Consider the following 14,709-nt stretch of genomic DNA (forward strand, 5'->3'; position numbering starts at 1 on the left):
CAGGGACGGTTACTCAATTACTTCCTGGGCAGCCCATTCTAGTGTCTCACCACCCTTCAAAGAAGTTCTTCCTAGCATCAATCCTGAACCGCTCCTGCTGCAAATTTGAGGCCGTTCCCTCTCATCCTATTGCTAATTTGTTCTTGCAGAAAGAAGACTGGTGGGGACGTGAAGACTGGGGAGCTGCCTTGGCTGCAGCTACCAAGAGATAATGAAGTTCAGGATTTTGCATGAAAGAAACAGGGCAATAAGTAGGACTGCAGCCCTGGACTTCAGGAGAGATGGCTTTGACCTCTTGAAGAACCTACTTGGAAGTATCCAATATGTTAGAGCATAGGTGTCCAACTTTTTGTCTCACATGAACCATGCTGAGTGAAGAATTGTCTTGAGTCATATATAAAATATATGTATAATATGGTTAATGTTTATAATAAAACTTGTATGTCTATATATATCACTAGAACATGAAAAAAAAAAAAAAAAAAAAAAAAAACAACCATGAATTTAGTGGGATTTTTGACCTTGTTTTAGGGAAACTAATCATAGAATCCCCAGGGCTGGAAAAGGCGTCCAAGATCATCCAGTCCAACTGTCCGCCTATCACCAGTATTTCCAATAAATATGTCCCTTATGCAACACTTGAACTTTTCTTGAACCCTCTCAGGGATGGTCATTCAACCATCTCCCTGAGCAGCCCATCACAGTACTAACTACTCTTTCAAAGACGTTTTTCCTAACATCCACAGTGTTTAAAGTAATGTTTAAAGTTTATGATTTTAAGGGGCCACATGACTAGCTGTCCAGTGCCACACGTAGCCTGCAGGTTGTGGGTTGGACAGACTAAAGTTAGAAACTAAGGGGACCCAAGAGAGCTGGATAACATATAAGCATCCCTTCCTCTGAGCTCAAGATCAGTATATTCCCACAAGTATGAAATCAGGCAAAGGTAGCAGAAGACCTGAGCAAGAAGCTCATGAAAAAAACTCAGATGGAAGAAAGTCTCTAGAATGTGGAAAAAGGGTCTGGATACTTGGAAGGAATAAAAGAACATTTTTAAGGCCTGTAGGAATGTAACAAGGAATGCTAAGGTGCACTTGGAATTAAACAGGAGGAGGTCAAGTACAACAAGAAAAGCTTCTTTAAATATATTGATAGCAAAAGGAAGATTGGGAAAAATGTGAGCCTGCTGCTGAATGGGTATGTGCCTTGGTTATGAAGGACACTGAAAAGGCAAACTTACAGGATGCCTTCTTTGCTTCAGTCTTTTATACTAAGGCTGCCTGTCAGGAATCCCAGACTCTGGGGGTAAGAGAGATTCTGGAGAATTGAAGACTCTCTCTTGGTCAAGGAGGATTTGATCTGAAATCTTCTAGACAAATTCGACACATACAAATCCATGGACTCTGATGGGAAGCACCTACAAGTGTTGAGGGATCTGGTAGAAGTAACTGCAGAATTATCATCTTTGAAAGGTCATAGAGAACAGGAGAGGTGCCTGAAGACAAGATGAAAACCAAAGTCACACAAATCTACAAAAAAGGCAAGAAGGAGTAGCTGGAAAACTACTGCTTTATTGCTATTCTATATTGCTATACTGTTTTAGGCTAGTCTGCTTTATTTTCATCTCTGGGAAGGAGATGGAGTAGCTTATGTTCCACCTCCATGCAAGTGGAAGAAAGATTATGAGGAGTAGTCATCATTGATTCAACATGGGAAAACCATGCTTAACCAATTCAATAACCTTCTATGATATCATGACATGATAAGTAGTTGAGGAGAGAGCTGTTGATGTCTACTTTGACTTCAGCATGGCATTTCAGACTGTCTCCCATAACACTCTCACAGGCAAGTTTAGAATAGTGAAGTGGATTGAAAACTGGCTGTCTTGCAGAGCTTGGAGGGACATGATCAGTATAGTCTAGTTGGAGGCCAGTAACTAGCAATGTTCCTCAGGGATTGGTGCTTGGTCCAGTCTTTTTCAACATCTCCATCAATGACCTGAATGAAGGAATAAAATGTACCTTTGCTAAGTTTGCCATTTATACAAAGCTGGGAGGAGTGGCTGACACACCACAAGTCTGTCCTGCTATTCAGCAAGACATGGACAGGCTGGAGAGCTGGGCAGAGAGGAACTCTGTGAGGTTCATCAAGTGCAAGTGTAGTGTCTTGCACTTGGAGAGGAACAACTGCATGCATCAGTACAGGGGCTAATCTACTGGAAAGGAGCTCTGTGAAGAAGGACCTGGATGTCCTGGTGGACAAAAGATTGGCTATGAGCCAGTAGTGTGTTCTTGTGACCAAGAAGGCCAGTGGTATGCCGGGGTGTGTTGAAAGAGCATGGCAGCAGGTTGAGGAAGCTGATCTTCCACCTCTGCTCTTTGTTGGTAATGCTACAAAATATAAAAAGGGCAGGTGTCAACTGGATGGGGCCAGGCTTTTTTTTGCCCAGTGATAGGATAATGGGCAATGGATACAGATTAGAACACATGTCAATGTGAGGGAAAACTATTTTCTTATTTCCATTCAGTACATTTCTTTCTTTCTTCATGCCAGTACTGGCAAAAAAATAATGGCTTCTGCCATTTTAAAGAGCACAAGTGACAAGCATGTTGACCTCTTCATTGCATGCGTTACAGCAATAGGCAGCAGAAATGGTGCCAGGTGGGGATTACACAGGGCAAGGAAACATCTGCTATACTGTCACAAGTGTAAGTGATAGTTTCTCATGTTATTCCATAAACAGCCTGAGGTAAGAAGGGCCTGTAGAGCTCCCATCACAATTTAAATCCTCACCAGCAGGTATGATTCCGGTCCATCTGTCTGTTGAGAGGAGCTCAAGCAGAATAAAAAGCTTTATAAAATATTTTCCAGAGAGATAAAAGGTAAATAATGCAATTTATTTATGTCTGCGGACAGATATGAAAGCAAAACAAAACAGAAAGAGAAGATGTTTCTTCCCTATGATAAATGAAAAGCGCTGTTTCATAATCTGTTTCCAGGGCTAGGGGGCAGATTTTCCAAAGTGCAGTTTTCCTGTACGTTTTATATACAAACAGACAAACAAACACAAGGGTAAAGTATTTATCTTGGACATACATACTCCGTAACCCTGAGAATTGGATCTCAAAGTTTTACTAGGTCACCACTTATTGTAGTTGTTCTTTCTTTATGTTGCTAAAAAGACTGTAGATAACCTTGTAGTTATCCGGATGGAAGATAGCTATGTAAAAAAAAAAAACAACACCAGTAACAATGTAAAATGCTTAATACTAAGCAGCCTCCTTAAGGCCTTGAGAAAAACACAAGCTATAAATGCTAATCACAAGAAGTACTTTGACTTCAGACAGCCACCATGACAATATAAACTACATCACATAGGCAAAATAATAAACTACCTGATCAGCATTCACCTTACCATGTACATGAATGAGTTGCGTGAACTGCTTGCTGTCTCCTATTTGGAAAGACGAGATAAATCATGCTTTCATAATAAAAAAGCAAAGTGTTGAAGGACCAAACTCACTGATCGAGTAGAATTGAGTTATCTGATACAAATTTATTTAATTTCCAGGAAGCTAACTAATTTCAGTTCCAATAGCATTTCCATTCCCACAAAGGACCAGTTGGATTTTCTTTATAACGTAAGGAAACCAAAAATTTCTGTAATCAGGGGCAAACGTGTATTGATTATAATTTTATTTCATTTTTGTTCCATATGGATTATACTACAGTGAAACGGGAAAAAATAAAGGCGGAGAATATGTTCTAGAAAACGTGTTCTCTTTTTCCTTACAACCTTGCCTACACAGTAAAATTGAAATATTAAAGCGTTCTGGAAGTGCAATATTATGTTCACTAAGCAAAAAAATATAAAGTATCTCAGAAGCATATGTAGAAGTTTGTAATTATCTGAGGCTCTCAGTTTTTCAAGCTTTGCTAAAAGCAGAAAGAACTTTCTGCTTTTTTTTTTTTTCCTAAGAAGGATTAGTAGAATTCAATTTTTAAGTTATCTATGCTCCTAATGGTGTGAATGTGTACCTAATGGAATTATCAATAGTGTTGCTGTATTCTGTTCCAATAGTGATGTCAAAATAGTATTCTGATCTTTAATTAACTATTTTCAGAATCAGGCATTCAGTTTCTGAACCATTTGACCATTTTGGAAAATGTTCCCTTCATTTGGTACTATTATAAAGCAATGGTTTTTGTGATTCTGTCAGCATCTAATTACATCTATAAAAACTTTGCTAGTGAAATATATATTACTATAAGAAATATACTTTCAGAGATTTTTCAATTTTTTTTTTTTTTAATTTTGAAAACTCATTGCATCTCACCACATATTCCTAAATGGCTTTCTGAATCAAGAAGCCTTTGTTCTTAATCTCTTCTCATTCTGGAACATTGGAATACCCAACTGAAATATTATTTATGCATTTTTAAATTAATTGTGAATTAAAACAGTACATCTTTTATGTGACTGAGAGGAAGCACGAGATAATCTAATTACTTAAATAGTGTTCTGTGTACAATGGCTTTTTACTAGAACAAGCCAAGCTGGGGCTCACATTGTAACACACAGTATTATAAACTTTTATTTTTTTGTCTGTATTTGCCCTGATTACCACAAAACATTGTAGTACCTGAGCCAGGAGTCATAACTTATGCTGTTACAAAGGTTATGCAGGAGATTTTAGACAAAAAGTAGTACTGAAAAGGTTTTACTGAAGTGAAAGAGAAATTCAGTGCAACTGAAGGAGCAAGAAATTACTGACTTAGAATTTAATGTCTGACTGCTTTTGTCATGAGCTGTTTAGGTAGAACTGAACACAAGACACGATCACATCTATTTTGGAAGAGACTCCCAAAAGGCATAGATCAAGGAAGAAAGGCAATCAATTAAAAAATGAATTGAAGCATCACATTCACTACACTTTCTGTACTGTAATCTACAAGACTATATAATAATATTAATGAAAAGTGAATGTAGGATTCACATTCTCTGGTGGCCATTAATTGTACTGCTATTGCTGTGAACACTGAATGAACAAGAAACTTTCATTATTTCCTACTGCTGCCATACCTGCCTGCTATTGATCCATCATTGCCTTAATAATGCATTGATAATGGTTATTGTAGCATAACATCTGAGATGATGTTCAGCAGTTATGCTTCCAAGGCCTCAAAGAGAACATTATCAGTTATCACTAGGTTATTGTTCAGAAAGAAAAGAAGGAAAAGGATGAGAGAGAAGAGCTTAAAACAAAAATTCTAAAATTAATTTTTGAAATGATATGTGTCTGTCCACGAGGCACAAGTGAAACTCAAGTAGTATGTGCCAAATGGAAACTCCTAGTCCAAAGAAAATATAGTTCTAAAAACTTGAGCAGATCTTTTGAATGTGGCTGCTTAATAAAAGCCTAATAAAAGAGTTTGAAGAGATAAAAACTGTTCTGATATACGTTTTATATCCAACCCAACAGGAATGTTTTGTTACTCCAATATAGAAATGAAGTAGGTTAACATAAAAAAAAAAAAAAAAGAAGTGAAATTTGTTGTGCATCAGTTAATGAGATAGTTGCAATTTAATGATAAGAATTATGCTTTCAATCTATTATTTTCAGATCCTAACTGGACTGCAGCAACAGGTAGGTGGCTGCCAGGAGCGAGTCTTGTTATGCTTCATTCTCCATACATGAAGGTTTCCAGACAGCCCTTAGTCTGCTTCTCTAGCTTGGCTTTCCTGCACCAAAAATCTGATGCCTTAGCATTCCTGGGCTCTATTTTCACATTATCTGTCCCTTTGAACAACAGTTCTTGATGTAAATTCTTGTTGACCTTACATGTAAGGGATTATTCTCAGAGGGTAGTCTATACATACATTACTGTGTACAGTCCACCTCTTTTGTATATGAGAGAGAAAAGAGTTCAATTATTCTTTTTTTATTAAACCCCTTGTACCATGCCAGGGATCAACCAGGTGAAGCATGGCTATTTCCATTTTATATAAGAATTGAGCATCAAGTGATGCAGTTATTACTCCTGTATCTCCGTTGTTCCATTTTCTTTCATACCAGTCACATATTCTATTCTGTTTCTCCCACGCACTCAAGATTCAACTACTTTGAAAATCCAGTACCGCTTTCCAGTTAACTACAGAGTTCATTAGAAAATATTGTTAACTTTTCTTTTTCATCCAAAATAATTTGTGTGAAAGTGCTGTATATTTACTCTATGCAAAAAGGTATAACTGTGAACTTGACCTCTCATGCTTATAAAACATGATAAAGAATGGTTTGTAAGAAGCCATTAATACTTAACCATATCTGTGTAAGAAATCATTTTCTTTGCTGGTTTGCTGGTGTATGTTCATTTTTAATAGAAAGAAAGGCTGCTATGTACTTTTGCTGGGCTGTTGCAAAGAACTGCTGTGTAATATAAAGCCTCTTGAGAAGGGATGCCTATATTTCTAAGGGGCAGAAAGAGTAATCAGATATGTGTGTTTAAAGTTTGAGAATCTGAAAGAATTTTGTGATGGGTCTCCTAAGAAACAGAAAGAGAAAGCAAAGCAAGGAAAGAGGAGAAGAAAGGGAGAAGAAAGGGGGAAGAAAGGGAGAAGAAAGGGAGAGGGGAGGGGAAGGGAGGGAAGGGAAAAGATTGTTCATCTGCCTTTGAAATCAAATGATGAATATTTTGTCTTTTATATTTAGGAAGAGGGGAAAAGGACAAGAAAGTAGAAAATACAAATCTCACTGGCTTGCTTTAGTCAGCTGACTTTAAATCAGAGGATACAACTGCGAATCTCCTCTATGTGAAAAAAGACTTATTTCCTGCAGCCTGGACAGCTGGCAGAACCAAAGAGCGATATGATGCCCTTGGAAAAGGTACAGAATCACAGAATCACAGAATGCCGAGGTTGGAAGGGATCTCAAGGATCATGAATCTCCAACTTCTCCACCACAGTCAGTACCCTTGGTCAGAGGGCCCAATGCACTTACAGAGTTTCTCCGCAGATGACTGAGAGCTATCATAAAACTAGGTTTTTTTCAGTCTCTAAAAATTCTAGCAGTTATCTCCACTTCCTTGTCACGCACTGCGTATTTTTTTTCCCTAGTAACTCTTTGTACTAGAAAAAAATCAGAAATCCAGGGCTTCACTGTTCTCAAGCCCCTGAGACCACATAGTGCATTTACACCCTGGGTTCAGTGTTACAGGTTTACATAGATCAGCTACATTATTTGATTAATTTTGATTAACTTTGATTAACTGAGTTTTGAACATATGCTTACCACGAGCAGCAATTTTTACTGAAAAAAAAAACCAGCAACAAACAATTCATAAATAATTGAAAACAGGAGAAACAGCCATCTATAATTACTATTTTTGAAACTATTGTAGGATACTAAATTCATGCTTTGACAAATTCCAAATATTCTGTAGGCTAAGGAAATTCCTAGATTTATGAAATAGAGAGCTGGGAATATACTAGAACTTTGGAGAATGATAACATGTAAAACTGCCTCTCTTACTCAGTAACTAAAGAAAAGCCATTCATTCCTACTTTAAATTTTTAACTGCCTTTTCAGATTCTAAATGCTGGTGTGATTAAAGTCTGACTTACAATTTTTTTTTTCCTTTGATGATTTTTCCACTCTTGGATATTGTTGATAGAGTGTATTGTAATATGATGTAATTATTTTATCTTAATACTAATGGAAGATATTATTTACAAACCTACTAGCTATGTAGCTTGTCCTCTTAAAGTCCATAGTTATAAAAAAACTGTACTACATAGCAAAATAAGCTCACTGAGCACCAGTAGTAAAGCATAAGCTGAGGCATCATCTCTATTTTAAGTACCATGTTTTCATCAGAATAACATTTAATCAGAATTAGGATATTTATATCTTTCTCTCATCAGTGCCTTTTGAAATGCCATTGGTACTGAATGACTAGTGAATATCTGCATAGTTTCTCTGAAAGCCTCTGCTTTCAACAACAGACAACATCAAATTAGATTAAATTCTTGCTTGTCAGTAAACATGTTAATACATAAAAACTGTTCCTGTTAGGCTTGAGAGTGGAAACTTGATACAGATTTCTAATTTCATAGTCAATTCTTGTCTTGTTTTGTTTTTTTTTTTTTTTTTTTGCATTGTTTTGTTTACTTAAATATGACTCAAGCTCTCCTTTCTAATTCTGATAGTAATTGCACACTTTTGACTCAGTCTAACTGCATAGTTTTTTTAGTCATATCATAAAATTCTAAGTGCTCATTTTCCCACAATGGAACCAAAGGACTCAGAATAATGTTAAAAGATTTTATTTTGAATAGATAAAGAAGGTATTTCTTAAACGAAGGGATTACTTTCAGTCCTGGGGGAGTTTCTATTTGAAACTCATATGAGAAGGAGAAAAAATGTTAATTGAATCTTCTCATTTACACCTTCCATCTGTTTTCATTTCAGCTGCATCTGCTTAGATAATTGAGATGCAGGTCAAGCTAACACTTAAAGGGTCTCAGTTGATTGCTATAGTAATTTAATAAAATTTCTACAAATAGGAAGCAGAAGTGTAAATACCTTTTTGCTACTGTGTTAAATAAAAATGTTTCAAAGCTATTTTTCTTGGTTCTCAGTTTATTAGATTAAGAAAAAAAATTCTGACAATTTTCTTCTATGGGAAATTTAGTCTCCTTCTTTGAAACTTTATGGCATTATGGTCATTGGATACAAATAGTTCTCCTTAAAAAGATTTTTCTATCTTGCAACTTCAGCCATCTAACTATTGGTTTCATTGATTCTGTCTTAGCACACAGTGAGGAAAAGATACGTCTGGAAAATAACTTATTTCATCACCTATAGAGGATATTAAACAAAGGATAAAAAAGCTTGTGTGTATATATATATATATATATACATACAAGTATATACATATACACAACACTAGCTAAGTTCAGCACAGGAGAATTAATATTTTCTATCCTGTGAGAACACCCAAAGTCAAAAATATGTGTTGTCCAATGTTAAGAAGATGTGGTTTGCTATCTAAATCTTGCTTGCTATATTGAAACCTATGCTGATGAAAATTTTACTACACTGGCTGGAAGAAATTTTCTTCCATAAAACAATGGAGAAAATCTAGTGTAAATCGCAAAAGCTGGAGAAATTGAAGGAGATGGAGGCCATTAAGAAGTTAACGTAGACATTTTAGTGAAGTAAGCAATAACAAGTGCATATGTATTACAAAATACTGGTGGCCCTAGTGTGTTTATCAAACTAGGCATGTAGGTGTGCAGATGGAAAAGGGTGTTTGTCTTAATAGCTTAATGAATGTAGACAGGAGCATCCTTAGTCTGTTGGGGCTGTCTTTTAAACTGAGAAGACTGCAGAAAATCCAGTTATTAAATTACATATAAAGAAAATTAATAAGATAGTCATTTAAACATATTTTCTATAAAAAGGTAATATGTAACATATATATATATGTATATATATACATATAAGGTGAAGAAATCTTAAATATCGTAATGTGAAGATGACAGGGAGCTGGCAAATGAAGCCATTGGTATGATTGCAAATGTAGATTCTTCTCTTGCAGTCATCTTGGAGATATTTAGATGGACAGTTTGGAAGTTACAGGTTCTGCATAAGGTAGAAAAATGCAATTATGTTATATTATTAAAAATGCCACGAGATGTAGTGTGGAGTACAATTAGCATTGGTGTAGAACATAAGGTTAACAGTGCAGTATAGAAGAGGGAGGTCATAAGTGCCAAAGAATCCTAGTGTAATTATTCCATTTCCTTTCTCCCAATAAATTTATTTAAAGCCAGGTTCTCTAGCTTCATCTGGCAACAATGACTATTTCCTATATTTAACCCTATGAGATTTTATCCTCTAACTGTCCATAGTTTAGCATTCCTAATTATTCTATAAATGTGTTAGGCAGATCTTTATCTAAAAAAATGCATTTCTTCTTTCTTTTCAATAGTATTATATTTAATTCATAGTACATAACTGGTTAGAATGTTAAGCACATAATTTAAATCCATAAACATTTTTATACAGGCTTAATAAAAATGATCAGAGTGATGGCTCAAAGGCAATCAAATCATGCTTTGCAGAAAAATAACACTTTGAAAAGAATTGAGATTTTGCTCTAAAAAGATTTCTGAAAGACAGTGGTTGATCTGCCAGCACAGTGCGAACCTTGTGTTTGAAAAGAAAATATATTCTGATTACAGCTTGGATGTTTTTAATGTTATTTACACAAATGAAAAGTATTCCTTCAGATTGTCAAAGTCTCTATGAAAGTGAAACTGTGACATTCTTTGAATGCTTCAGTTGTCTGATAATCTTCAGTCTACCTCTCTGCATCTTCCAAATAGGCAAGTGATTTGGAAAACGAAGCTAGATAGAAATTGAATGATGGCACACTTAGTGTTCAGTGTATGAGAAAGAAAGACAGAAGAAAAAAAAGTAAAGAGAATAGAAATAGAGTTTATTTTTTCTGATTCCCCATATTGACTTCCTTTGATTTTACCTTCCTGTGAGGAGAAATAGCAGCCTTGAGTTTTTACATAAATGATGCAGAGAGCCTGTCTTTTTACACAGGTGATACTTCTGTTTATTGAACCCTAGTCCTTGTCTGACTAGGTGAAGGAGCTAAGAACTGACACTGAACTTAGAAGAAGAAGTCTTCTGCTGCAGAACTCCTGACATTACTTGTATTAATGTCACTTAGAAATTCTCACTCCTGTTCTCACCGGGTACATCGATGCTGGATGCAATGGAGTACCTCTTAAACCAGGCTCCTTTTTTGCTTTTTGTCTTTTATAACCATCTTTATTAAAAGGTTACTCAGAACAGGGAAAATCTAGGGTTAAACTAATTCTCAGGGGAATGCTAAGGTTTAAAGATACACGTATTTAGTGTGATATTTGTTTTACATTTTGAGTCTTCATCAATTTATATACTGAATGGGAGTCACAAAATTGTTTTGTTGGAATGTTAAGAACATGCTACCAATACAGCATGCTTTTAATATCTTGCAGAGACCCTGAGTCAGCTTTCTCGTTACTTTCAAATTTTGCAATGCTTTCATAAACCTTCTTTCAAGTTATTTTTTGATATTGATATTTGAAATAGTTCAATGTGACATTTAAATGCCTATTCTTCCTACTGAGAATAATCAGAGCTATCAAAATGTTGAAATATATACAGTTACCTTCCTTCCAAGCACCATCTTCACACGCATTCTGAACGAATACTAAATTTGGATATTATCATGACCTTCTAGCAGAGGTAGAAGTTGTTCATAATAGCTTTCATCAGGATGTATCTAGTACTGTTTGGAGAGATAGTTAAAAGTAAAAGAAAGAAGCCATTTGACAGCTGACATTCTAGAATCAGAGCAGAATCAAATATTTATTAAGGAATATTAAACATATTTTCATATCTGTTTTCTATCTTGAATTTTCACATTAAAGTATCAGAACATGGAAGAACTATTTCTACAAGAGCCTCTGTAGAAAGGCAGATTTTACCACCTTATTTCTTGTTTCATTGACTAGAATTATTACATTTAAGAGAATGATATTTAAATTTATATCATGCAAATACAGCTCTTGTTGAGAAATTTTAATTAGAACCGGAAACTCAGCAAGGCTTTTATGTAAAATCTGTGAGTTCTATAAATTTGCTACAATCAGTAAAAGATTTAAAACTCTGCTTTATCTTTTATTTGCAGAAAGAGATGTCCGATGGGCACAAAGCATGATCATTTTTCTGTTTCAATTATCTCTTACATAAGGCATGAAAAGGATAATAGATGAGCCCTTCCACAATGAGAAGAAGAAACGGGACTGCTCTGAGGTGGTCAAAATTTTCACTCCTTATTTCTGCCAATTCACCTGTGACCTTTTCCTTCTCCTTTTTCTTTTTGTTTTTCTTTTTCTTTCTTTTTCTTTTTCTTTCTTTTTCTTTTCCTTTCCCTTTATTTTCTTTTTCTTTTTCTTATTTTTTTTTCTTTTTCTTTTTCTTTTTCTTTTTCTTTTTCTTTTTCTTTTTCTTTTCCTTTTCCTTTTCCTTTTCCTTTTCCTTTTCCTTTTCCTTTTCCTAACATGCAGAATCTCTGCTTCTGTTTTTTAAAGCTGTCTTTCAAAGACATCAGGGAATTTTCTCAAGACACGTATCAGCATTGGCTGGCACATAGCCAGCAAATAACCTACTTTCTCCTTGTGCCAACATTACTGCTGCTGCTTTTATTATTCATATTATCATAGCACTTTACTGTGCTAGGTGTTAAAAAAGAAAAAAAGCATGGTAAAAAAGAAAAAAGAAACACAATGTACTAGCTCTCCTTATACCATTCCCCTGTGCCCTGCTGTTCTACATTCCTTGGTGCCTCAAATGGTCTTATACAGAGGCTGCAGAAATGTCGAAGTAGGGATACAATAAAATAGATTAACATTATTGCTGGTATTCTGAAGGTGTAAGTTCTGTTCAGAATTATGAAGGTGTAATGTTAGAAAAAAAAAAATTATTTTCACTTTTTTTTTCCCTTTTTTTCTTTTTTTTTTTTTGGCTTTTTTTCTACTTTTTTTTTTTTTTTTTTTTTTTTTTTTTTTTTTTTTTTTTTTTTTTAAATAAGTAAAAATGTAGTAGGAATTCAGGAAAAGGGTTTTCTTGAATAATACAGCCATGTTTGCTATTTAAGTTTCATTAGCATTCCTTGGCACTGCAAAATTTTTAACATGTGGCTGGAAAATTTACTTCAAATGGATCTAATAAAATTGTGGAAATTAAAAAGCATTTTCAGAGAGATAGGCTTGAAACAAAATTCAAATAAGGACATTCTGAAAAACGTGTTTCAAATCCTCCTCCAAATTTTACATTCTGTGTCTCACCTTGGTACTTCATCCCACATCTCCAGCTTCTGCTCTCGTTCAAGCTATGGCTGTAAGAGCTCCTCACTGTAGGCACAAATTGTCCAAATACTTAGGCGCATCTTGGAGTCAATTTAACATTTTTCACCAAAGTCCTTGCAGGCTGACTGACAGGTGAGTACACATCTATCTTTCTTTGGCATGAAACATTACTGCAGTTGGACTGTGGTCTCTTCCCTGCCTGAAACTCCTGGGAGAAAAGCTGCTAAAAAAAGCCCAGACAGCTTTATCCAGCCTGAACTATCCTCCGATTCTGAAATCCTGCTTATATAAATGTATATGCATATGCTGAAATACTCACTTACAAATGATTCAGAGAAAAAATAGATCGTACTATTTGAAACCTGACTTGAGACAAACTCCACTACCAATAAAAGCTGGGAACTGAAAGAATTGAGTATGCTAGTGAGCAGAAGACCTTCTAAATATGTATTTGCTGATTGTACTGTTTCTTGCTTGCTGTTTTTCTTACTATATGCAGCTTTTGATAATGGGGTTGATGCATACATATGTATAATAGTGTGTCAAATTTTATGGAACTGAAGTAATTAGTCATCGTTGTTTTTTTTTTATCTTCTTTTAATTTGTCTTGCACTTTTTCAGCATCTTGCGGCTTATGAATATTGAAGGTATCTTTATATGTAAATACCTAAAACACACAGACTTTACACATTCATTAATAGAGAGACAATATAATGTGGCTTAAAATGCTATAGCTGATTGTTTTCTTGCATTGTTTTTCTTCATGTAAATTGGGAAAAAACTGAATTTAAAATCAGATGTAGCAGAATGGTGTCTGAAGCATTCTTATTGACAGTAATTTAAGATATTTGACATTACTTGAAATTTTAGTCTTCTTTCCACTCATTTATGACCAGGTAACTACTGACATCCCTTTCTTAGACTATTCAGAAGATACTGGTTATTTAAAACAAACAAACAAAAGCATAGAACGAGAAGCATAAAAACTGTATGTTGTTACTTCTTGATATGTTTAATTTTTTGCATGGATTTCGATAACCCTCCCTTTCTTTTCTTTTTCCCAGACATTTTCCTCAAATTTTTAACTTCATTTTTTGCAGCTGCTGGCTACCAAAATGCTGAGCACAGCACTTGCTGAGAACTAATAAAAAGTCAAAGAATTGATGTCAGGCTCTCTTAGACTTATTTAATCACTATGAGTGGAAAGAAAGACAGATTTTGATTAAGACCAGCTAAAACGATCAATAAAGTCCTTGAACTTGCATAAGTCACTACTGGCTACCTTCAATAATGGTGATGGTCTATACTTAGGAAGGAATAGCCTTGCATCTGTACTTTAACATACAAAACATATGTGGAAGATCACTAATTATATACATATGCTCCTGTAAGTGAGTGCATTATAGTTAACATTTTAGTACTGTGATTTGGAAATTCAGCTTCAGCTAACTTCTTTCACAATGAATCTATGGGAAATTCTGAGTTCTAAAATGATGATCTGATAGCCATATATAAACTGAAAAGGAGACTATATACAATGAGCAGCATGACAACTTTGCATGTGCAATTTTCACTAATTCTGTTCTTGATATACTAGGCCAAGTTCAAAAAGAGAAGGTCAGGGTGGAGGTGCACTACTTCAAGATCCTGAAGATCCGTTGGATACGAGACTTAAACAAACAAGAAATTACTTTCATTGATTAAATGTAGATTGAATTAGTAGGAAAAAATGACAGGCCATGCTAAGGTTGTGTCCCCTAGTCATTGTTTAACGCAGC

The sequence above is a fragment of the Centrocercus urophasianus genome, unplaced genomic scaffold, assembly GCF_019232065.1.
Source record: "Centrocercus urophasianus isolate 14NV4802_14NV808 unplaced genomic scaffold, USGS_Curo_1.0 seq_25, whole genome shotgun sequence".
Classification (NCBI taxonomy): Eukaryota; Metazoa; Chordata; class Aves; order Galliformes; family Phasianidae; genus Centrocercus; species Centrocercus urophasianus.